Below are 23,704 nucleotides of genomic sequence, written 5' to 3'. Positions count from 1 at the left end.
CCGCCTGCTGCTTCCCAGACTAGATTTAATCTTATTGTGTGCTGAGGAAGCTAGGGAGCAGCGTTGAGCGCGAGGGGCAGTGGATCCTGCTGAGTTAAGATGAGGAGGGACCCTGGGATTAGGAATCCCATAAGGGGGGATCTCCGGTTTAGCCCTCACATGGAGCCAGACTGCGCTTAAATCTAGCCTCTAGCTACACATTCAGAAGCATGGGAGCCGTGCTCAAAACTAAAGCGCACTAAGGACAGGCGCCAACTCTGAGCCAACCTCTACTCGGGAGCAGCGCTTCTCAGAAGCAGACTGCACCCAGGAGCTATGCGCACTCATAACTGAGCCCACTCAAGACTGCCCTCCCCCCCCGGAATCTGATCAATTGGCCTGCACCGCCTCTTTATTTGTTCTTCTCTTCTCGACACTTTCATATGCAATTCACCAGCACTTAAAATGTTCCACGAAGTCACTCTGATCGATCCTGAAGGGGGAGAGCAGAGGTAAGGGGGCGTTGATGAAAGGAGGAGACAATAGGAAAAGTGAGGGTAGAGGGCAAGGTCTAGAAAGGAGGAACCGTTGCCCAGGGCTGAGAAAGGAGAGCTGGTATATGAACAATGGAACAGAGGAGGGGCGAGATCAAAGAAAGACAAATGAGGCGGGCGAGAGGAAGGGAGGCACGGAAAGAGGGGACCAGGAGAGGGAGTCAGGGAGACGGAAATGCGGAGTGATGGTCGGGAGAGGCAGGAGGAGGGAGAACAAAGATGGACAGAAAGAAGATCCCTCAAGTAAGGGTAAGAGGGGGACAGAGTAAGGAAGCAGCAAGGAAAAAATGAGAGGGTAAAAAAGCTTTAGGAAAAGGATGAACTGGAGAGGTGGGAGACCATGGATTCAAGATACGAAAAGGACTGAGACAGACAGGCTGAGGAGAGGTGGGTCATGTCCGGTGAAAGAGGCAGTGCAGCAGCGTGTTGATTCCTGCACTCTGGCTACCCACCTCTTCCGTTTGTCATGTTTTTCACCTGTCACTCCAGCAGTATGTCTCTCTTGCATCCGCCGTGGAACCTGCCTTCTCTCAGTGTGCCACTTTTAGTTGCCCGCATGCCCATATTAATGAACTCACCCATATCAATTTGCCTGTATTCGTTTGTCCCCTCTATTTATTTCTATTTATTTTAAGTTTGAGTCATTGAGCTTGCAAAAGAGCAACTCGCTAAATCGAAGTAGGCAGAACTGACCCAGGGCTTTAGGACCAGGCGCAATGTCAGGATGTCTGGGGTAGCTGGCAGAAGAGGTGACCTTTCGCCCTCGGGGAGTTTAGTGTGGTTCTCCTCACGTCTGAGGTATCTTTGGAGCGGGCTCCAGAGTGTAGCGCCTTAAATCTAAAAGGCAAAAACAACAGGTGATGGCTGATAGCCAGAAACCAGTCCTAGGATGCTTGATTCCGGTCCAGGGAAGACATGGCTTGGCAGTTCGGGCTGGACTGTTCCCATGAGGCACAGGGTCAAGGCTGATTTGCATATGGCTGGGTTCAAACTGGAATGGCATGGTGGTTAGAAAGATATTGCGTAAGGGGAAAATATTGGGAGGTCTGTGGTGGAATATCTGTTTTATGTTGCCCATAACCAGCTCCCTGCATCCAAACCTCCACATCTTTCAAGCAGATAGCCAGTTCTGACTCCCTTCAAGTTTGCTTGAGAGCTGAGGGCCCTTCGTATGATATGAAAGAACTCCTTGATTCGTCTTTTTCTCTACTTTTCTAGAAGGTGATGGTCTGTGCCAGTCTCCAATGTTTAAGTACAATTCATTGGCCATCTCTCGAGACAGGGAGGAGAAAACCAATCTACAAATTGAACTTTCGCAGTCAACCCAAGAACACTAGAGGGTTAGATCTACACTCTCTGGGCAAAAGCTCTCTGAGGCAAAGCGCAGGATGAAGGATTTTTACTATGACTTAGGCGAGACAAATAGGAATCTTTATGCCCAAAAGATATACGAGGAGAGCGAATACACAGGGAAGCTCTTGGCCTGGCAAGCCAAAGAAAAGCAGGCCCGAAATAGGATAGACCAACTAACTGACCCTATTACTAAAGTACAAGCTAAGACCACCGCCTCCATTGGTGAGCTGTTTTTGAAACACTTCGAGGGAGTATATCAAGCAATGGAAGGAGCTACATCCGACTCCATTGGGGAATTTCTAGAGCAACTCGCAATACCCAAATTAGATGCTGAGGGCAAGAAATACCTCATACACGATTTCCCTTTGTTAGAACTAGATGAAGTGATAGGGTCCTTCCCCAATGGTAAGGCCAATGGTGATGATGGTCTTCCTATTGAATTTTAAAAAAAAATTGGAGGTACCCTGCGTAAAGAACGTCTGATACTAGTCAACTACTTACTCCAAGGAGGTTCTCCACCGGACACTTTTCATTCAGCGGTGGTGGTTCGTATTTTAAAAAAAGGAAAGGATAAGGAGAATATAAATTCGTACAGACCAATAAGTCTCCTAAACACAGACTATAACATTTTTACAAAACTTTTAGCAAACCGATTAAATAAAATAGTAGGATCTCTGGTAGCTCATGATCAGTGTGGTTTTATTGCAGGCAGGCATCTCCATTCCAATACAACATTTTTATTGGAGGCACTAGATTATTTTAAGACTAACAAGGTGAAGGCTCACATTTGGCTTATAGACGCGGAGAAAGCCTTCGATCTAGTGTCCTGGGACTGCCTTTTCGCAATTTTGCACAGTTTTAATTTTCCGATTGTTTTTATTTCTCTTTTACAACAACTCTATATGAATTATAGGGCACAGATTATCATTAATAACACTAATAAAGGGACTTGTCAGGTCACTAGAGGCACGCGACAAGGATGCCCCCTGTCGCCAATTTTATTTGCGTTATTTATTGAACCACTGGCGATTGCTATTAGGGATATAAAGACCGAGACTGCCCCAGTAGTAGGAATGACAAACATAAAATTATACGCGGATGATATCACCCTTTTTTTAGAATCTAAACCCTCAAGTCAATTGAAGATTTAAAAAATCTTCTCTGACTTTCAAAAATTAGGGGGCTACAAGATTAATGTCAATAAAACTGAATTTTTTTTAGCCAACTGCACTGTAGACACTTTAGTACCATATTTCCGGCAGATATATAATACAGACCCAAAGAGATATCTGGGAATATTTATATCGGATAATTTGGATGATCTATACTCACTTAATTTTCTACCTTTATTCAAAAAGATGAGGTCGCTTTTAGATCGTTGGAATTTATTACCGTTGTCTTTAATGGGACGGGCAGCGTTAGTACGTATGTCTGTTTTACCTCTTTTTAATTTCCTCTTTAGCGCCGTACCCTGCGCAATCTAGGCCTCCTATTTTAAAAAAGTAGATGCATTGATTTCCTCTTTTCTATGGGCAAAAAAATCTCCCAGGCTTGCACTCAGCACTTTATATCTACCATCCATACAAGGAGTGCTATCTCGTCCAAATATTAGAGAATACTACTTGGCGTCTTTTGCACACCATAGTTTTAGGTTTTTCTTTTTAGAAACTCACGAGGCAGACAATTGTTTTATGAAGAAGATGTTGTCAGAATCAAAAATCACTGACCCGGTTATGTTGTAAATCAGCAGCGGTTAGATTAAGCATTAGCAGAAGACATGGTTTGGTTTTTACCATTATCGTAACAAATGTGCCGACTCCATCTTGAATTTGTAGCGGCCATTTTGTATGCCATACATTGCCATGTGCTTGGTCCTACCTTCTTTTTCATCGCGCCTGGAGTCTCCACTTCCAGCATGCCCAGACATGCGCAGTAGGATCAGTGACTGTTACTTAATTGGTTCCAGACTGTTAAGTCCACCCACTCATCGATTGTGCCTTCCAAGATGTCCTTGTATGGTCATGAATCTGCTCTTGTCTTTTGTACCGCCTATTTTTGAGCCCCCTCATTGTGTATAAAAGGGGCCATGTGCTTTAGTTCGGTGTGCTACTCAATACAATACCGAAGGGTGTTGTGTGGGCTGTAGTACCATCTTTAAAGGTTTAATAAACGTTGCTTTTTTTTTTTTTAAAACCTTTATCGATAAACATGAAAATACAATAGCAGTCATATAGCCACTTCGGGTCGGCTGGCAACAATTCCAATATCATATCAGGATGAAAGAATACACAGCCCATCAGCCGACAACCCTTTGGCCCGGCGGCAATTAACCAATCATGCTATGTCATACTTCACTGTACAGGAGGAATAAGGTTTTGATTTTATATTTTGAAAAAACCAACCAACCAAAAAATAAGAAAATAACAGCAGAGGCTAAACGAAAGGCAGAAACATAAGTAATCCTTCTGGGGAGGGGAGACCACATCCACAACTGTACATAGTCAACAGCGAGAACAGCCGGGAGGGGGGGAAAGAGGGAACAAGAGGTAGCCAGCAACACATAGGCAAATCCAGACTAGAAGTAACGTCATGTTAAGGGGATTGTAACACCTCCGGTGGAGGCTCAAAAGGAGGGGTACAAATTTCACCACAATATTGGTTCCACTGACTCCATACCCTCCCACATTTCCTGGGCCTGCCCCGAGCAATGTAAACAGTTTTTTCACGGAACATGCACCAGTCCTTTTTCCTAGACCAGGCCGACAGACTCGGTGCCCTAGCCGACCCCAACATTTGCGCAATGTCACTCTTGGCAATCATATTACCCAAAGTGGCCCAATGCGTCTTGGCCACATTATAATCATTGGGCTCCCACACATTTAAGAGACACCTTCGGGCCTCCAGCAAAAGCGAAATACCCGTCACCTCAGACATAACACCATGCACACGATTCCAAAAGGACGCAACCGCAGGATATTCCCACATAATATGAAGGAACGTACCCACCATACCACAGCCACGTTTACACAAATCATCTGAGACATACCCCATACGCAACAAGCGAGGATCCGTCATGTACACTCGGTGTAGGATTTTCAACTGCACCAATCTCAAACGGGCCGAGATTGCCACCTCCTTCGGGGAGGATACCGCCGCCTGCCAGTCCTCATCATCAAGTTCCAGTCCATCTCCAGTCCAGGCCACGCGGAGCTGTAGAAGAAGGTCCGCTCGGTCGTTTATCAACTTTTTGTATATAAGGGAGATCGTACTGTTCGGGACGTGCCCATCGAGTACTCTGTCCTCCAGGGGTGAGGATTCTGGAACGGGCGTGCCAGCCGGTATAGCAGAGGAAAGGGCGTGTCTGACTTGTAGGTACCGAAAGTATTCACGAGGACCGAGTTTAAATTCTAGCTGCAACTCCTCAAAGGATTTTATCTTGTCCTTCCGCCAAAGGTCTCCCACCTTACTAATCCCAATAAGGTCCCATTTATCGAACCCCTTAGTAGTCCACAAATTGCCCAACCTCTCGGCAGCGTAGAGTGGAGTCGCTCGAGTGAGAGTATCCGACCAGCCCATAGCAGCATTAGCATTGTACCAGACCCGCACCGCAACTCTGGTAGGCCGAGTCAATGCCACATCTGACCGTTTTGAATAAAGCGCCCTGTTATATTCTCCTCCCGGAAGCAGCCATTTATCCATAGCAAAAGCCGGGTTAGAAGCTGGACCATACGTCGCGTGACTAACCAAGCTCAGTTGAGAGGCCCAGTAATATCGCCGTATATCCAGCAACGCAATACCACCATCATACCAAGACAGCGTAAACTTGGCCAAGGCAATCCGGGGACGTCCGGCCCACAGCAATTTCCTTTGTAGGCACTCAATCTCTTGAAAATAGCTGGAAGGCACTAGATCTAAAGTATTCTGAAGGGCATACAAAAATCTGGGAAGGGACATCATTTTGAATAAGGCTGCCCTACCCATCAGGGATAGGGGCAGTCTGCTCCAGGATTTCAATCTGCTTTTAAGCGATGAAGTGGGTGGAGTAAGTTAAGCCGATACCTGACAGCCGAATCACGCGAAATATGGATTCCTAAATATTTAAACCCGGTGAATGATATTTGTATTGGACAGTTACGCGGTACGAGGGGTGTATCGTCCGTGAGCGAGTACACACAAGACTTGGCCCAATTGATGACCAGTCCCAAGTTCCTTCCAAAGGAATTAAGGACGTCAAACAGTACCCCCAAAGATTTTCGGGGGGAGGTGAGGTAAAGGAGAATATCGTCCGCATAAAGTGAAATGCGATCTTCAAAACCGGGGGCCCACCTGATACCCTTGAGGGATGGCTCTCACCGCAACCAAGCCGCCAAGGGCTCGAGAGCCAAGGCAAAAAGCAGCGGAGAAAGAGGGCATCCCTGATGCGTACCCTTTCCCAGAACAAAGGGGGCCGACACACGATCGTTGACGACCACCTGGGCAAGGGGCTCCTCATACAGTAATCGGACCCAGCCGATGAACACCGGTCCGAAGCCAAACTTTGCCAGAGCCGCCCATAGATATGGCCATTCCACTGTATCAAACGCCATGGTGGTATCTAACGAAACCAAAATGGCCGGCTCACGCAACTTCTCCGCCCTCGCCAGCACGCCATGAAGACGGCGTAGATTCAGCGCGGTATTACGGGCTGGAATAAAGCCAGCATGGTCCGGGTGCACCAAATCTCCGATCACTTTAACCAGACGGTTAGCTAATATTTTTGCCAAGACTTTAGGTTCCACATTCAGAAGTGAAATAGGTCTATAGGAGGTACAGAATTCACGGGGTTTACCCTCTTTAGGGAGCACCACAATAGACGCTAAGCGCTGATCACGAGGAAGCAAACCCCTCTCCCTGGACTCCAAGAACATCGAGCGAAGATACGACGCCATTTTGTCCGGACACAACTTGTACAGCTCGATGGGTATACAGTCAGTCAGTCAAAGCATTTTATTTCGATTATTAAAAAATCATAAAAAGACAATCATGAACATATATACATATATACATATATATACACATAGTTAATTACGTAAATCAATCATGAATTTTATGTACAATGTAATAAGAAAAAGAAAAATGTACGTAATCATGGGTATACCATTTGGGCCCGTAGCTTTTCCAGAGCGGATGGAGCGAATAGCGAGTGCTACTTCATCAGTGGAGAAATCCGCCTCCATTAGCTCTCTATCAGAATCGGACAGGCAAGGCAAAGCAATATCCCTAAGCAAAAGATGAGAATCCTCCTCTGGCCGGTCGGAGACCGGCGCATACACCGTTTGAAAGTGACAAGCAAACTCTTCCACAATCTCCAGCGGATCCGTCACATGTACACCATCCACTCGCTCGATCACAGGCACCACACGATTCAATCTCTCCCTTTTGTCCAACCAAGCTATCAACTTCCCCGCCTTGTCGCCCACATCATACAGACGGCCCTGTTGTTCTCAACTCATAGCTTTCGCGGCATTCGTAACCAAGGTTTTATAATCAGACTGCTTCAGTTGCAAAACATGCACTTTTTCACGCGTGACCCCACACTCGAGATCCCTCTCCAAAGCCACTATAACGGACTACAACTGTTCAACCTCCTCATTGTGGCGCTTCTTAGAGCTGGCGACCAGTGACAGCGTTTGGCCCCGTATCACCGTTTTAAAAGCTTCCCAAAGGGACACAGAGGATGACACGGATCCCACATTATTGGCGAAGTAGTGATCTATAGCTTTAATCACCCCCGCCCTAGTCTCTGGAACACGGAGATGCCAGGGATTAATTGGGGTGACCCGGCCCCCTGCGTCCAAATGGAGATCTATATGGGTCCATAGCGGGGAGTGATCCGAAATGCCTCTAGGCAAATGTCGGGCCTCTCGCACCATCGTGGCCCGGGCTGCGGGCACAAGGAGATAATCAAGTCTGGCAAAGCTCCCATGGGCCCCGGAGTGGAAAGTATATTGGGCCTGTCCTGGGTGAAGCATCCGACAACAGTCCACCATACCAAACGTTTCCAAGAAACCACTAAGGCAGGACTGCGATGGTGTAAGCGCCCTGGGGGGATGTCGATCTACTAGGCCATCAACCACTGAGTTGAAGTCCCCTCCAACCACCAGAAGCCCCTCAGGAAGCCTCAGAACCAATTTCCCCAGGTCGATAAATGTGGTGGCCTGCAGACCCAGGGGGACATACACCGAGAGGATGGCCATCGTTCTCCCCTCCCACCTCCCATCAAATGCTGCATACCTACCCCTGTCATCCAATATTGTTTCATCAATCTCCAAGGGAAGAGAACTACGGATCATAACACCAGCCCCTCTGGAGCCCGAAGTGAACCCCGAGTGTGCCACCAACCTGTAGCCCCTCCGATTCATTGCATGGAACGTGTTCCTCACCAGATGCGTTTCTTGCAGTAATACAATGTCGGGAGAGTGGCGCTTCACATATTGGAGTACAATTCCCCGTTTTATTTTGTCCCCCAAGCCGTTGACGTTCCAACTCAAGACTCTCAACCCCCTACACCCCATCCCAAAAGTAAGCAGTCGGGTCCCCCAAACCCCACGAAGGAAACACAAAATAAGCAACAATACGTAGCCTCAAGAACAATGCAAACAAGAAAAAGAAGACCCACTCCCCTCCCCCTGGTCACCAAAACAACAGCCCCCCAACCTGCACCCCTGCGATAAATCAAAAAACTACCCCATTCAGCAGTGTGCCTGTCGCCCTACCCCAGAAACTAAACAACAAGTAGAAAAGGAAAAGACCCCCGGAGGAGGAAAAGTCCCCAAACTCCCCGCCGCCCCAGGGCTTGTCTTGAAGAAAAAGTCATCGACCCAAAAAAAGGAGAAAAATCCACTGTGGCAGAATACGATGGTAACACACACCGGTGCCCCTACTCCTCCTGGTCCCGTTGGTTGCCTTCAGCACCTCTGGATTGTTCCGAATTATCCAGTGGCATAGATAATGTGTCCAACCAATCACTGACCACCTCAGGCATGTCAAAGAAGAGCACCCGCTCATTATGGTCGATGCGCAATCGGGCGGGGAAAAGCATAGCATACTTCATGCCCAGGTCTCTTGATCTCTGCTTCAATCCAGTAAATCCCAGTCTCTGTTTTTGCACCGAAGGGGTAAAATCAGGGTAAAAGTTGATGGATGCATTCTCGAACCTAGTGGGACAGCTAGTCCTGGAAGCTTGCAAAATGGCGTCCCTGTCTCTGAAGTTAAAGATCCGCGCAATGATGGGTCGCGGAGCAGTCCCCTGCTTGCGTCTGCCGCCCGGAATTCTGTGGGCGCGCTCCACCGCAAAAAGGTTACTCAGGCCCTTAGGGGAAAGGTGATTGACGATCAGATCTTCAACGAGCAAGTCTGTCGATTGATCAGCTGATGACTCCGGAACTCCGACTATGCGTATATTATTGCGCCTAGCGCGACTTTCGAAATCCTCAAGCCTGCGGGCAAACTGGTCACTAGAGGATCGAAGAGTACGGATCTCAGTCTGAAGCTCGGAGACATCTGTAGTAAGACTGGCTGTCTTGATATCCAACGACTTAACTCGCTCGTTGGTTTTGGCCAAGTCTGCCCTGATCAGGCCCACATCCACCGCCACTGTGTCGATCTTGGCTGCCAAGGTCTCATATTGTTGGCCCATCGACGATTGTATGCTGGCGATGGCGCCCATCACATCTCGAAGTGTAGGCTCCTCTGATTCCGGGGGGCCACCACCAAGGTCCTCCGGGGTTTTACCAGTCCCGCTGGGCGAGCCATTATTGCGCGCAAATCTATCCATAATGGCGGTTTGAGTCCCGCCACCACGAGTCGCATTCTTGAGGGACCGCTTGTCACTCTCAGACTTGGCCGCCATGGTGGGTTGCGCGCCCCTCAGGGGCTTTTGGGACCTGGTGTGAATGGCTCCCCCGAAGGAAACCCAGAGAGGTTGAAATACAGGGCGTCGATGAAGATCAATCAAGTGACTGCGGTCACAGGCCGGCTCGAGCACTTGGCAGCCACCTCCAATCTCCGTAGCCAGGGAAAACAAAACCGAAAGTAGACCCCGGGTAGCCGTCCCCTACCACAGGCCGTTGTTGTTCAACTACTTTCGGGGTGCTCCAGTTGCCCAAGTCCCGGGATGAGCCACGGTGTAGGCCTCTAGGCTTCAGGAAGGAGTAAGTCGGGCGTCCGGCATCCGATTCAAAATCTGAAAAAGGCCTTCCAGATCAGGAGAGTTCAAGGTAGTGGAACCTGTCGTCAGAAACAGGATTTGCGCCAGGATAGACGGTGGAGGCGGCGAGGGTTTCGGGAGCTCACAGCTCATGTGACCATCTTGGATGCGCGCTAAGCTCCTCCTCCAACTTTGCTTTTGTATTTCCAGTTTCATTGCCAACTTCTTCCTAAGGTCCGAGGACTCTGTGCAGAGAAGGGCGAACCCTTGCACTAAGTAGGCCTGGCTGAGGTTTGCTTACAACAAATTGGCGCCCAACCTGGGGCTCATCAGCGACTCGGATGCCCAAAGGAGTGGTCGTGACGAAGGATTGGAATCTCGCTGCGGAAGCGTACGCATGCCAGAGGAGACCCGAGTCTTGGCATCCAAGGCGTTTTTTCCTTTCTTTCTGATCTGACCATCCAGGTGGTGCCGGTCCTCGACTGAGATCTCTTCTGTTGGTTTGCCATGCAGTGGCCGTTTGGTCGAATTTAGAACTTGGCAGTTGGAGACTGGACACCCTGTGAGTGGTAAGAACCGTTATACGGTACTTGCTGTGGGTTTTGGAAGCCTGTGAGTGGCAAGGCAGTTTTAGGATACGCTTGCTGTGGCAATTTTGGAAGGACTAGACCCTGATGTGTATGTGTATGTGTATGTGAAATATATGTGTTGCAATACATATAGGCAGGTAATGAAGAGATTTTTCTCCATTATACGATTTTGATTTGAACGGCACAACGTATTACAGATACTTTAAGTGCGACTTTGATTATAATATTGCATATTCTGCACTATTTTTGGCATGCCTGTTTTTAGCGCACTTCGTAGAATGTGCTGCTTTTGTGGGAATAACCGGTTAAAGCTTGAGGAATCGCAGCCGGCTCCCCCAGGGGGGACGCCTCATCGAGAAATGTACGTGAAATATGGTCTTTCTTCTATAATGTACAGCACGTTGTAGAGGAAATACACGCGAAAGGATCCTGAGTTGTGTTGGCCGAAGTATGGGTCATTTGATATGCGAAAAATTGAGTATGTGGAACAGTGTATGTTTAAGCAAAAATCTAGACAAGATATGTTTGAAAGTGTGCGAATGTGGGTGAAAGAAGTACGTGAGTGGGAGAAACGTGAGCAAGCGCTGATTAAGAAAGAGCAACGGAAGAATGTGTATGAAAAAGCGCAAGACTTGAGGAAAAAGGATGCGAAAGAGTTGGAAGAGAGACAGAAAAAAGAGAGTAGATTACAGATATCTGGCCAATATGCTGTTCGACAACCTCTTTATCCTGTCCTTAATAAACCGCAAGATGATTTTTCTTTGTTAGATCGTCCTCCGCCTCCGTATATCGTTCCGTCCGCCCCATTCGGCGATTATGAGGATTCCAATGCTGATCAAACGAAACAGAGTACCCACTCCATGATTTCGGTCGAACGGGCGGCTGACCTTAGGAACCTGGCTCGGAAGTCACTCAAGGATATGGTTACTGTTTTAGAGATTTTAGAAGCTCTCAAGGGATGGCATGATAAAGAGCAGTTGTATTTTACTGAGTATTTTGCAGATGAAGTCGTTGGAATGTTTCGAAAAGTGTCTGATGTTCTTGAACCTGATGATGTGGCAACTGATTGTAAGCAATTACGTAAAGGTTCTTTCCCTCCTTCCCAGGTGACTGATATCATCAGACTGCTGGTTAAACTTCGAAATGATGCGCTTCGGCTACGAGAGGAGCAACGAAAAGCTAAAACAGATGACCGAACTGGATTGATCGGCAGGAAACCATCATCTATTTTCGGAACAGATAAGACCGCGATAGTGCATGCAAAACCTATGCGTGAGGCCGCGCCTTTATATGTTCCTCCTAAAGGAGCAGGTACCAGTGATGATAAATATTCCGTAGATGCAAAAGGGTATTTTATTTATAATTGGGTGTATACTCCCTGGAATAGAGCAGATGTTATGTCACTTAAAGCTACATTGCCTGACCCGCGTAAAAACCCTGCTGCCTTTTATGAAGAAGTTGAGGGTGCCATAAATTCTTGTACCATGACGCTGGCTGATATCGATTTATTTTTCGGGCTCATATTGCCGCCTGATATGTGGCACTCCGTGCGTAAAGTCGATGACCGCACAGCATATGGGGCGGTATGGAAAGAGATAGAGGGGGAAGATGCGGATAGGGAACCAGCGCAAAAGCCATGTCAATTAATTTTAAATCTTCCTGGTGCAATATTAGCTAGATTAAAAACACTTATTCCCCCTAAAAAGATTGATTGGACTGTTTTAGCATCCTGCAAACAAAAGACAGATGAATCGGTTTCAGATTTCTTTACACGTTTTGAGGATGCCTTTCATGATTTTAGTGGCCATTCGCTAACGGACGATACGGGCCGTCACTTATTTGTAGATAAGTATGTTACAAACCTATTACGAGGAGTGGCTAACCGCTTGAAAGCCAGCGAAAGCTCTTGGACAACCTCTTCTCCGGCATCTGTCCTGACAATGGCTCAATATTACGAGCGTCAGGAACTTGAAGCAAAGGGCAATGAGGAAAAGAAATCTAAAGAGTTAAAAACAAAGGCCTTGTTTTCTCAGGCCTATGGTCCACAATTTTGAGGTAATGATAGAGGCGGATGAGGATTTTCGAACTCCTCCTCTACTCGTTACTCTTTGGCTATTGATCAATGCGCGTATTGTAAGAAATTTGGTCACTGGGCAGATGAGTGCCCATTGTTGCGCTCACAGCGCTATGTCCGTGGCCGAGGATCCATGAGGAACTGCTCGGGGAACTCAGGTTTTAGAGGCGCTATGAATGATCGCGATAGGTTTGATTCTAATGTGCGGGTACAAAATGGGTCTAATGCTTTTGATGGGCGTAACCAATACCAAATGTCTGATTTTGCGCAGCCTGAGTTGCATGATTCTGTTTTTGCATAGGATTGTGTAGGATGGGGTAAGGAGTCAGTTGAAGTTCCAGTAGGTCAGAGGGGTCTTTATGTTACAGCACATGTTTTGGGTTCTACTGATCAGTTTCTGGTTGATACAGGAGCTACTCGTAGCGCTTTGTCTAAACAATTGGTTCCAAGGGCTCCCCTGTCTGGCTTAACGATTACATCGATAGGGTTCGATGGAACTCCTTCCCTTAGCCCATTGTCACAACCACTTGCGTTTCATGTTGATAAGTTTACTGCCCCATGCCCGTTTTTGCTTTCCCCGAACACGCCAGATAATATTGTGGGTCTTGATATGCTCCAGTATTTCAGAGCCACAATACGATGTTCCCCTGAAGGTGTGCGTGTGATTTTGAATGACAATCCCCCAATAACGGACAGATTTTGCATTGTTCAAGAAGATATTGCATTAGCTTCCCTACCTAACACTCTGTAGGCCACTTCAGATACAGATGTGGGTCAGATGGTTATTCCACCAGTACATACTAGTGTCAAGGAGGGAGCTGTGTTGCCACGCCTGCCTCAATATCGAATTTCACAGGAGGGTGAGGAAGCACTCACACGAATTGTACAAGATCTTATTGAAGTTAGGTTTGTTGAGGAAGTTCCATTTAACATTTGTAACAGTCCGAACCTCCCGATTTTGAAGAAAGACACTGATACAAGGATCTACAGATTTATTATCGATTTCCGGGAGGTCAATAAGATAGTGGTGCCACAATATCCAGTGGTTTCTGACATCACAACGCTCCTTACCCTAGTTCCGCCTACTGTAACAACGTTCTCTGTTATAGACTTGAAGAACGCTTTCTTTTCAATCCCTATTCATCCTGATAGCTGACATTTGTTCGGTTTCACTTTGAATAATCGATCATATAGATTTTGCAGAGTTCCTCAAGGCTATACTGAGAGTCCTAGTATTTACAGTCAAGCATTGAAAAGACAACTTAATTCTTTTGTTTTACCCAAAGGGTGTGGCGCTCATTCAGTACGTTGATGATATTCTGTTAGCAGCTGATACCCCCGAACAATGTGAGAAATGCACGCTGTCTTTGCTCTCTTTCGTTGCTTCGCACTATCACAAAGTCTCTAGAAAGAAATTGCAATATTGTAGACCAAAGGTAACCTACTTAGGTCACCTTTTGTCTAAGGAGGGGTGTGCGCTCACATCAGATCGCATTCAAGCAATTTTAGATACACCAGTACCTACTACACAGGAAGGGGTTCGAGCATTTTTGGGTCTTACTTCTTTTTGTAGGCAATGGATATTAGGATTTTCACACATCGCTAAACCTTTGTTAGCACTATTGACAAAAGGTACTCCAGTACCCCTCCCCTGGACAGATGAATGTGAGAATGCTTTCCGACAGTTACGACAAGCCCTTTGTTCAGCACCAGTGTTAGATACTCCAGATTACACAAAGCTTTTTACATTGTATGTACACGAGAGGATGGATGTGCATTGTCAGTTTTAGTACAGACACACGTCGATAAGCAACGCCCTTGTGCATATTTTTCAGCAGTACTTGATCCTGTTGCTCGAGTGTTGCCTGGATGTTTTTGCTCGGTTGCAGCAACAGCTATGTCAATACGCCAGAGTGAAGGATTAGTCTTATCACATACACTTTTGGTGTTGGTACCTCATGCTGTTGATGCTCTTTTGAATCAAACAAAGACGCAGCATTTAACTAGTGCTCGTCTGACAGGATATGAGCTGACGCTGCTGGCTCCTCATATTACACTGAAGAGATGTGCAACATTAAACCCAGCCACGTTGTTGCCATTTCCGGCGACTCACCCTGAGGTGCAGGAAACACACAATTGTATTTTTCTGACTGAGGAACAGACAAAGGGTCGTATTGATTTGCAAGATACGCCCCTTCTAGATGTGGATGGAGAATTGTGAATTGATGAATCTTGTCTGAAGTTACCGGATAGTACAACTTAAGCCGCATATGCAATTACTACGCTTCACACGATAATAGAGACAGCTCGTATACCACAGAAGTCAGCTCAAGCAGCAGAACTGATAGCTTTGACACGAGCGTGTGAGCTTAGTAAAGGATTGTGTGTGAACATTTATACAGATAGCCGCTATTCTTTTGGAGTGGCCCATGATTTTGGCCTGCTCTGGAAGGAAAGAGGCTTTTTGACATCAGATGGGATACAGATAATGCATGGAGAACTAGTGCATAATCTTTTGACCGCACTAACATATCCAAAGAAAATAGCTACAGTAAAATGTAGTGCACACAAGAAAGTGACTGATAAGGTGGGACAAGGGAATACCTTTGTAGACCAAGTGGCACGTGAGACTGCGATGCAGCCTGATACTACTTCCATGTATGTAGTGAAATCACAAGCTGAGCGGTGGCACGATGCCAGGAAAGAAATATTAGAGATACAGAAGACCGCTTCTGACAAAGAACTGGAGCAATGGTCCATAGATGGAGAGTTGGATGATGAAGGTTGTTGGTGAAACAAACAGATGGATAAATGGAAATTGCCTATAGCTTTTGTACAACCTATGGTTCAGATGGCGCATGGGCTAGCACATGTTGGAGCTTCAGCAATAGTGAAATTGCTTACACAAGTTTGGGAGCATCCAGAGATTGCTAGCACAGCTAAGAGAGTAGTACAGCCCTGTATGATTTGTTTACGATTTAATCCTGGAAAAGGGACACACACTCCAGCAGGAGGATTTGCTACACCAACTGCACCTTTTGAGGTTTTACAAATGGATTATATCCAGCTTGAACGCTGTAATAATTTGAAGTGCGTCTTGGTGGTGGTATGTGCCTTCAGTAAATGGATTGAGGCGTATCCTACCAAGGACAATACTGCACCTACTACAGAAAAGGTGCTTTTTATTTATTTATTTATTTATTTAATGATATTTATAGAGCGCGTGCAAATACCCGTAGGCGTCTCGGCGCTGGTATGCAATGCTGTATATCCCTGATCAGCAGACTGGTGTCTGGGTTTACTGGTTGAATAACCACGTCTTCAGTTTCTTTCTGAACTGGAGGAGCGTGGAACTTATTTTAATGTGGTTCGGTAAGGAGTTCCAGATTTTAGGGGCTGCGATAGAAAAGCGGCGATCACCCCATGAGACTGTTCTACTTCGTTGAACCACAAGTTGGTTCAGTGAGGAGGACCGAAGTGTTCTAGACGGGTTATAAGGAATTAGTAGTTTTTTGAGGAAGCGCGGTCCTTGATCTTGCAGGGTCTTATAAACTATGCATAGTGCTTTGAATTTAGCCCTATTTTGAATGGTTAGCCAGTGGTAATCTTTCAGGGTGTCCGAGATGGGAGTAAACTTGGGTTTTTTGGATAGCACGCGTGCCGCTGCGTTCTGCACAGTCTGAAGCTTTTTCGTGACTCTGCTTTGTGCATTAAGCAGTAGACCGTTGCAGTAATCCAACGATGTCAGGACCAAGGAGGTGACTAACGTCTTGGCTGCTGAATCTGGTAAGTAAGGGATGATCTTTTTTATTACTTTGAGCTTAAAATGGGCGTTAGCTGCCACCTTGTTTGCATGGGATATGAAACAGAGCTTGTCATCAAATGTCACTCCTAGGTTTCTAACCTTAGCGGTGGGGGTAGGAGGGACACCTAGAGCCGATGGCCACCAAGCTGCCGACCAGGCTGGCTGAAGGTTACCAAAGATGACCACCTCCGTTTTATCGGAATTGAGCTTCAGGCAATTTCTTGCCATCCACTCACCGATAGCAGTCATCCCCCTTTGGAATCTTTCTGCTACCTCCTGTCCATCGCCCTTTATGGCCAAGACCAGCTGGGTGTCATCAGCGTATGAGGTGAGGCTCATCCCGTGTGCTTTGATGACACTTGCAAGGTCCGACACATAGATATTAAATAGTGTCGGACTGAGGGATGAGCCTTGAGGGACCCCACACGGCAACGACAGTTCCGCTGATTGGAAAAGGCCCATGGTGACTGCCTGGGTTCTGTTAGCCAGAAAAGAGGCAAGAAGATCCTTGGCAGTTAGCTGAATACCCATCCTTTCGACACGGTCAACCAAGATCTTATGGTCGACCGTGTCGAAGGCCGCTGAAAGATCAAGAAGGACAAGCAATGCTGTACCTCCCTGATCACGGATGATTCTTATGTCGTCAGCTGCCTTGATGAGAGCGGTTTCCGTTCCGTGGTGTTTGCGGAAACCAAACTGTGTATCATCCAGCAGATTGTGACTCTCAATGAATTCCGAGAGTTGCTGGTTCATGGCCTTTTCGGTGACTTTTGCTAGAAAAGGGAGGCTCGCAATAGGGCGATAGTTTTTTAATTCACCTTTATCTAGACCAGGCTTTTTTAGCAGGGGTTTTATCAGCGTGTTTTTTAATGAAGCAGGATAGATTCCAGATGTCAGTATAGTATTACAGACATGTGTGATAATGGGAATGACTGTGTCTGGTACGGTTGCAATTACCGAGGTTGGGCAGGGATCCAAAGCTGACCCAGCTTTGATCGATTTTACTATGCCCTTAATTTGATCGGTGGTGAGGGGTTTAAAATTGGTCATGGTGTTTTTCGGTGTGATCATTGAGGACGTGGCAGGACTGCTGGCGGGGTCTGAATTAAAAGCTTGGTAAATGTCATTGACCTTCGTGAAAAAGAACTTAGATAAGGCATCACATAGTACTTGTGATGGGGGGGGGGTTGAGATCCGGGGTATTTCCAGAAAGGGTTTTAGCAATGTTATATAGCTGTCTGCTGGAATTTTTCGCGGTCTCTATATTGGTGGTGAAATAGTGTTTTTTTGCAGCTACTATCATAGCTTTATAGGAAGCAAGAGCTTGTTTATATTTTTCCTTATTTTCGCTATCATAAGTTCTTCGCCAGTGCCGTTCTCTATTCCTAGTTAATTGTTTTTGAATTTTCAGTTCTTTAGTATACCACTGAGCTTTAGGCAAATATCTGTTTTTTGACAGAGATTTGGTAGGTGCCAACTGAGTGGTGGCTTCGGCCAACCATGTCTGAAATTGGTTGGTGGCAGTATTGGGATCAGTGGATAGATCCGGGATGGTGTTGTTTAACAGCATCGTAAGGTCATTGGAGTTGATGTCCTTCCATGCTTTAAAAGTGCCACTATTCATGTGAGCAGCCTTTTTTCTCGGCGAGGCTTTAATAGTAAGGCGGCTAAGAATGACTGAGTGATCAGTCCATGTCATGGGGAGAACTGAGGCTATGCACAAACCTTCCACATTAGAAAAGATTTCATCTAGCGTATGACCTGCTTGATGGGTGGGGGTCGTGACCAATTGACTGAGGCCCATTATTTCTAGGTCGGATATAAGGGAGATAGTGTCCTTATCGCTGCTTTGCTCCAGATAGAAGTTGAAGTCGCCCAAGATTGTGGTAGACTCTTCTGTCACTATAGACTCAGTGAAATTACTAAGATTATCAAGGAACGCAGTTCTGTTCCCAGGGGGCCTATAGAGGAGCACTCCCTTGAAGTTGTAAGTCGGGGACAGCTTTATATTAAAATGCATGGCTTCGCATGAGGTAGTGGGTATAGGCGAGAAGCGAACTTCCAAATGGTCTCGCGCAATGATGGCTAGCCCACCACCTTTCCCTTTGGGCCTGTCCTGCCGATAGGCACTGAAGCCTAAGGGAACCGCCGTAACATAGTCTGGGGCAGATGCCTCATCTGACCAGGTCTCTGTGATGTAAAGAACATCTAAGTTGAGGGAATTTTTCCCTCGTTATGGTGTTTGCAGATTTTTGTGGAGTGATAACGGGCCTCATTTTGTAGGGGACGTTATAAAATATGTCTTGAAAGGATTAGGGATCAAACAGAAGTTTCATGCAGTATTCCACCCACAATCAGCAGGATTGGTGGAAAGATACAATGCAACACTGAAATTGAAACTAGCTAAAATACAGGCTTCTACTTCTCTGACTTGGCCAGATGCGTTGCCACTGGCATTGTTGTCAATCAGATCCGTACCTCATTCTCGGACGGGCATCACAACTTATGAGGTCATTTTTGGCCGTCCAATTAATATCTGGGGAATTCCTAAACCAAGCTATGTGTATGATGTACCTTGTGTCTTAATGAATGACTATTTGGCACAATTAACTGATAACTTGGTTTCTATTCATCAACAGGTTCGAGAAGCACTTCCCGACAGATCCACAGGAGAAGGCCACAACCTCCGACCTGGTGATTTTGTGCTTCTGAAATCCTTTGAGAGGTCGAGCAGTTTGGAACCGAGGTGGCGTCGGCCGGAGCAGGTGCTACTTGCTACAAGCACTGCAGTTCGAGTCACGAATCAGAAGAACTGGGTTCATGGGACCCATTGTCGCCGAGTACTCCCGACTTTATTGGTGCCTGCTGTATTGACTGACCACCGAGAGGTTCTGACTTCGGAAAGAGGTTGTGCTGTGACCCCTGACGGATCTGAGGAGTTCTTCCCGGACCAGACAGTCCCTGGAGCAACCAGATATAATTTGAGGCTGAGAGAGTAATCTGCAGCATTATGAAAGTTGTCTGAGCATTTCCTGGGTCAGTGAAATGGAGAGCCGATGTGGCAAGGGGGGAGGATCAGCCCTGCATTAGAGTAGTGACACCCGTCTTGGCCCGTGGTGAAGAAATCAACGGCTACCCAGGGGTAAGAGTTCTGACAACTACTTTAGTTTCAGGAAGATTTGTTCTTTGTCTTGACTGAGAATGGAGAAGAAGAAGATTTTTTGTGTTATAGGGTTTATTGTTGCCTTGATGATTGTGGCAGCAATAACATGGTCTGTTGAGGAAACAACTCCTGCTCGTGAGTTGTTCATTGTTACTACGCCTGCACCAGAGGAGCATTATTTCTTTACGCTCCCATATCAAGAATTGAAACATCGACAATCTTATCTGAATAACACATTCGTTCAAATGTTACATCATACCCACATCGCTACTAATGCGACAAACTGTTGGATTTGTGGGATGATGCCTGCAAACCAAAAGAAAGGTGGTACACTGTTTATACCTCTCCCTTTTTTGCAAAATGGCTCTTGTCGAGCCTGCTATACTTTGCTCTTTGCGACTAGGAAGCCTACAGTGGGCAGACTGCTTTTCCGGTTAAATAAAGAGTGCCATCAGGACAAAGATGGGTATCCTCAAGAGTGCCATCAGGACAAAGATGGGTATCCTCAAGCGAATGGAACTATATGGGAGTGGGAAGAATATCGACCAGACAATGTTTCAACACCATATATCTTCACCAATACGAGAGACTCATTTGAGGCTGAACATTTTGTTATTTCTGTTACCCAAACACAAGCAGAACTATGTGTACAGAGCATTGGACATATCCCTGTGGGAATAAGTGACTGTATCACTGTATTAAATATAGATGGTTTAAATAATAGTACTTTTCTAGCTTCGCACAATACCTATTTTGTATGCGGAAATCGAGGATATTATCGATTGCCAGCCAGTTGGACTGGTATTTGCTATGTATCTTTTCTGTTGCCCCCTGTGTTTTTAGCTCCTCCAATGTATCACCGAAATCTTAAATTGTTCAATAATATTACTGTAAATAGGTATAAAAGAACATTGACTACTGATGATGTTGATCAGACTGGCACTGGCCCACAACAGTATGTAGATTTCAATTTAGGATTGTTCTTTTTCGTAGGTGCTGCATTAAATAGCAGGAAAATACGACGATTGACTAGAGTAGTGGAAGCTGTTACTGAACAGACAGCTGCAGCCTTAGGAAATATTACTGAAGAATTACAGATTGCAAGCATTGTAGCTTTGCAGAACCGAATGGTTCTAGACGTGATGCTAGCAGATAGAGGTGGTGCATGCAGTGTTATTGGTAGTAGCTGCTTCATGTTTATCCCTGACCATACCCCATCAGTGTATAAAGCGATTAATAAACTTCATAAAATCGCTGCAGACATCCACACAGAAAATGGTACATGGACTTTTACAGGATGGCTTTGGACTTTGATCTCTGCTTGGGGCTGGAAAGTGTTGACAGTCCTATGTATAATCATTTTAATATTTTTTTCCTGTTGTGTATGTATTCAATGCAGCCCAATTATTTGTTCTATGTGTGTCAATGCTTGTATACCAACGAAAAGTAATATCACAGAAGTCAAAATACAGAATGATCTGAAAAAGGAAATAGCTAGTATGATGGCCATTGATATAAGAGATGAATATCTGGCCTTTTCTAGGAAGTCAAATGTCTTCAGCTAATGCTGAAAGGGTTGTCTGTTGTAAATCAGCAGCGGTTAGATTAAGCATTAGCAGAAGACATGGTTTGGTTTTTACCATTATCATAACAAATGTGCCGACTCCATCTTGAATTTGTAGCGGCCATTTTGTATGCCATACATTGCCATGTGCTCGTCATGTGTTTGGTCCTACCTTCTTGTTCATCGCGCCTGGAGTCTGCCCGGTAACAAGCTATTTTTAGTAGTCTCCGCTTCCAGCATGCCCAGACATGCGCAGTAGGATCAGTGACCGTTACTTAATTGGTTCTAGATAGGAATGTGATCGGAGACTGTTAACTCCACCCACTCATCGATTGTGCCTTCCAAGATGTCCTTGTATGGTCATGAATCTGCTCTTGTCTTTTGTACCGCCTTTTCTTGAGCCCCCTCATTGTGTATAAAAGGGGCCATGTGCTTTAGTTCGGTGTGCTACTCAATACAATACCGAAGGGTGTTGTGTGGGCTGTAGTACCACCTTTAAAGGTTTAATAAACTTTGCTTTTGTATTTCCAGTTTCATTGCCAACTTCTTCCTAAGGTCTGAGGACTCTGTGCAGAGAAGGGTGAACCCTTGCACTAAGTAGGCTTGGCTGAGGTTTGCTTACAACAGTTAGAATCACGAAAGATCCAAAGAAAGTACGCTACAAGTCCCTACAGTGGATCTTTAAGCTGAAAACTCAGTTTTTTTAATTCTATGATATTCCTAAATTAAGTAATACAAAGAATGTAATCAATCTCAGCCTAGGAGAAGCTGGCTGCATGGACAATAATATATCAAATCTTTGGAAGGAGAATGGCTTCGAGAAAATTGAAGATTTCCTGATGGGTAATAGGTGGAAATCTTGGGATGTAATTTCTAGTCAGATACATCACTCTTATACAATCTTGAACTGGTCCTTTCTCATGCTCAATCCAAAACTCATAGAGCTTGATATAGGAAATGTATTTAATAAAGAAAATATCTCTACAGCTTTGAACAATCAAATACAAAAGAAAATGAGTATTTGGATTAAAATATTAAAAGAAAATAAAGGGCAGGAATCCTCCAGTAAGATTATTGAGAGGTGGAAAAAGAGGGAAGATATTGTAATTGGGCAGCAGGTATGGGATAAGATAAATAAATTTAATAAAACCATATTCCGCGGAGCTAATTTCAAATGTATGCAATTTTATAATAAATGGTTAATATACAGAACCCCCTCTTTTCTCCATAATATCTTCCCCCCAAGTCGCCGACAAATGCTCCCGGTGTGAAGAAAAAGGCACCTGGAAACATATTGTCTGGGAGTGTTCAAAAATTCAATTATTTTGGAAGGAAATAGAAAAATATCTCTCCATCGAACTCAAAACCACTATAATACTCGATGACCTAATTCCTATCCTAGGCTGCTCCTCGAGCCACACTCCATACGATGAGTCCCTTTTTATAGCTTCTTTAATAGCTAAATCCCTTATATTGCAGTCCTGGAAAACAGATCTTGTACCAACCTTTCAGGCATGGAAGGCAAAATTATTACGAACCCAGGGTAGGAAAAGAAAATGTGTATTGAGATCAGGGGCTCCTAAAAAATATGAGAAATGTTGGAGCGTGTTTGAATCCTAGTTTCTTTGATGTTATCTAATCTTAACCACATCTTCTTAATATTAATACTAGTCTGCTAGTTGTTTTTAATCGCGCACATTGCAATTTATAATCAAGCTTTGAAATTATGAATTTTGAAGACGTTTTTATATTCATATGCTTCGTATTGTATTAATTCTACTACAAATGTGTCTTGTAATGTTTATCAGTCTTTTATGAACACTCAATAAAAAAATTTTTTTTTTAAAAGAATTAAAAAAAAGAGCCTGCCTTTCTTCAATTTTTCTTTTGGTATGTGTTACTATTTCTTCAATTTGAGTCACTCTTTTGTTAATCTTTTCAGGTAAAGTTGTGCTACCTCTTCTGTTTGTTGCTCTTCTGGCCTTGTAATTGGTTTACGCTGCTCTTTCATCACTTCAGTTTTAGGCAGGTTCCGATCTCCTCAGGGTAGATCTCTCCCCAGTTTTTTAATTTTCTCTCCAGTTTTAGATCTTGCCTCTGACAGCGCATTCATTACCGGCGCTCTTGCATGCAAGAAATATTGTATACAAGGGGCTTGCAGTCTGCTCATTGCTTACCATTAGTTGACTTCATTGTCACTCTTATTTGCTGACTTCTAATTGGCCTCCACATGCTGACTTCACTTCCTCTTCTTTCTTCATTCTTCTGAAGCACTGACCAGGTACTGATTGCTTCAGCTTGATTGCCCTCCTTCTGCTCTTTGTACTGTGATTGAAGTTCAGCTTTTATTGTCACCAAAACACTCAAAGGAGTCACCCCAAATACAAAGAAAAAAGGGACGGGGTGCACTTATACCAGTAGCAACAAGAATTCA

Source organism: Lissotriton vulgaris, chromosome 5, assembly GCF_964263255.1.
Source record: "Lissotriton vulgaris chromosome 5, aLisVul1.2, whole genome shotgun sequence".
Taxonomy (NCBI): Eukaryota; Metazoa; Chordata; class Amphibia; order Caudata; family Salamandridae; genus Lissotriton; species Lissotriton vulgaris.
Note: the sequence above shows the minus strand (reverse complement) of the source record.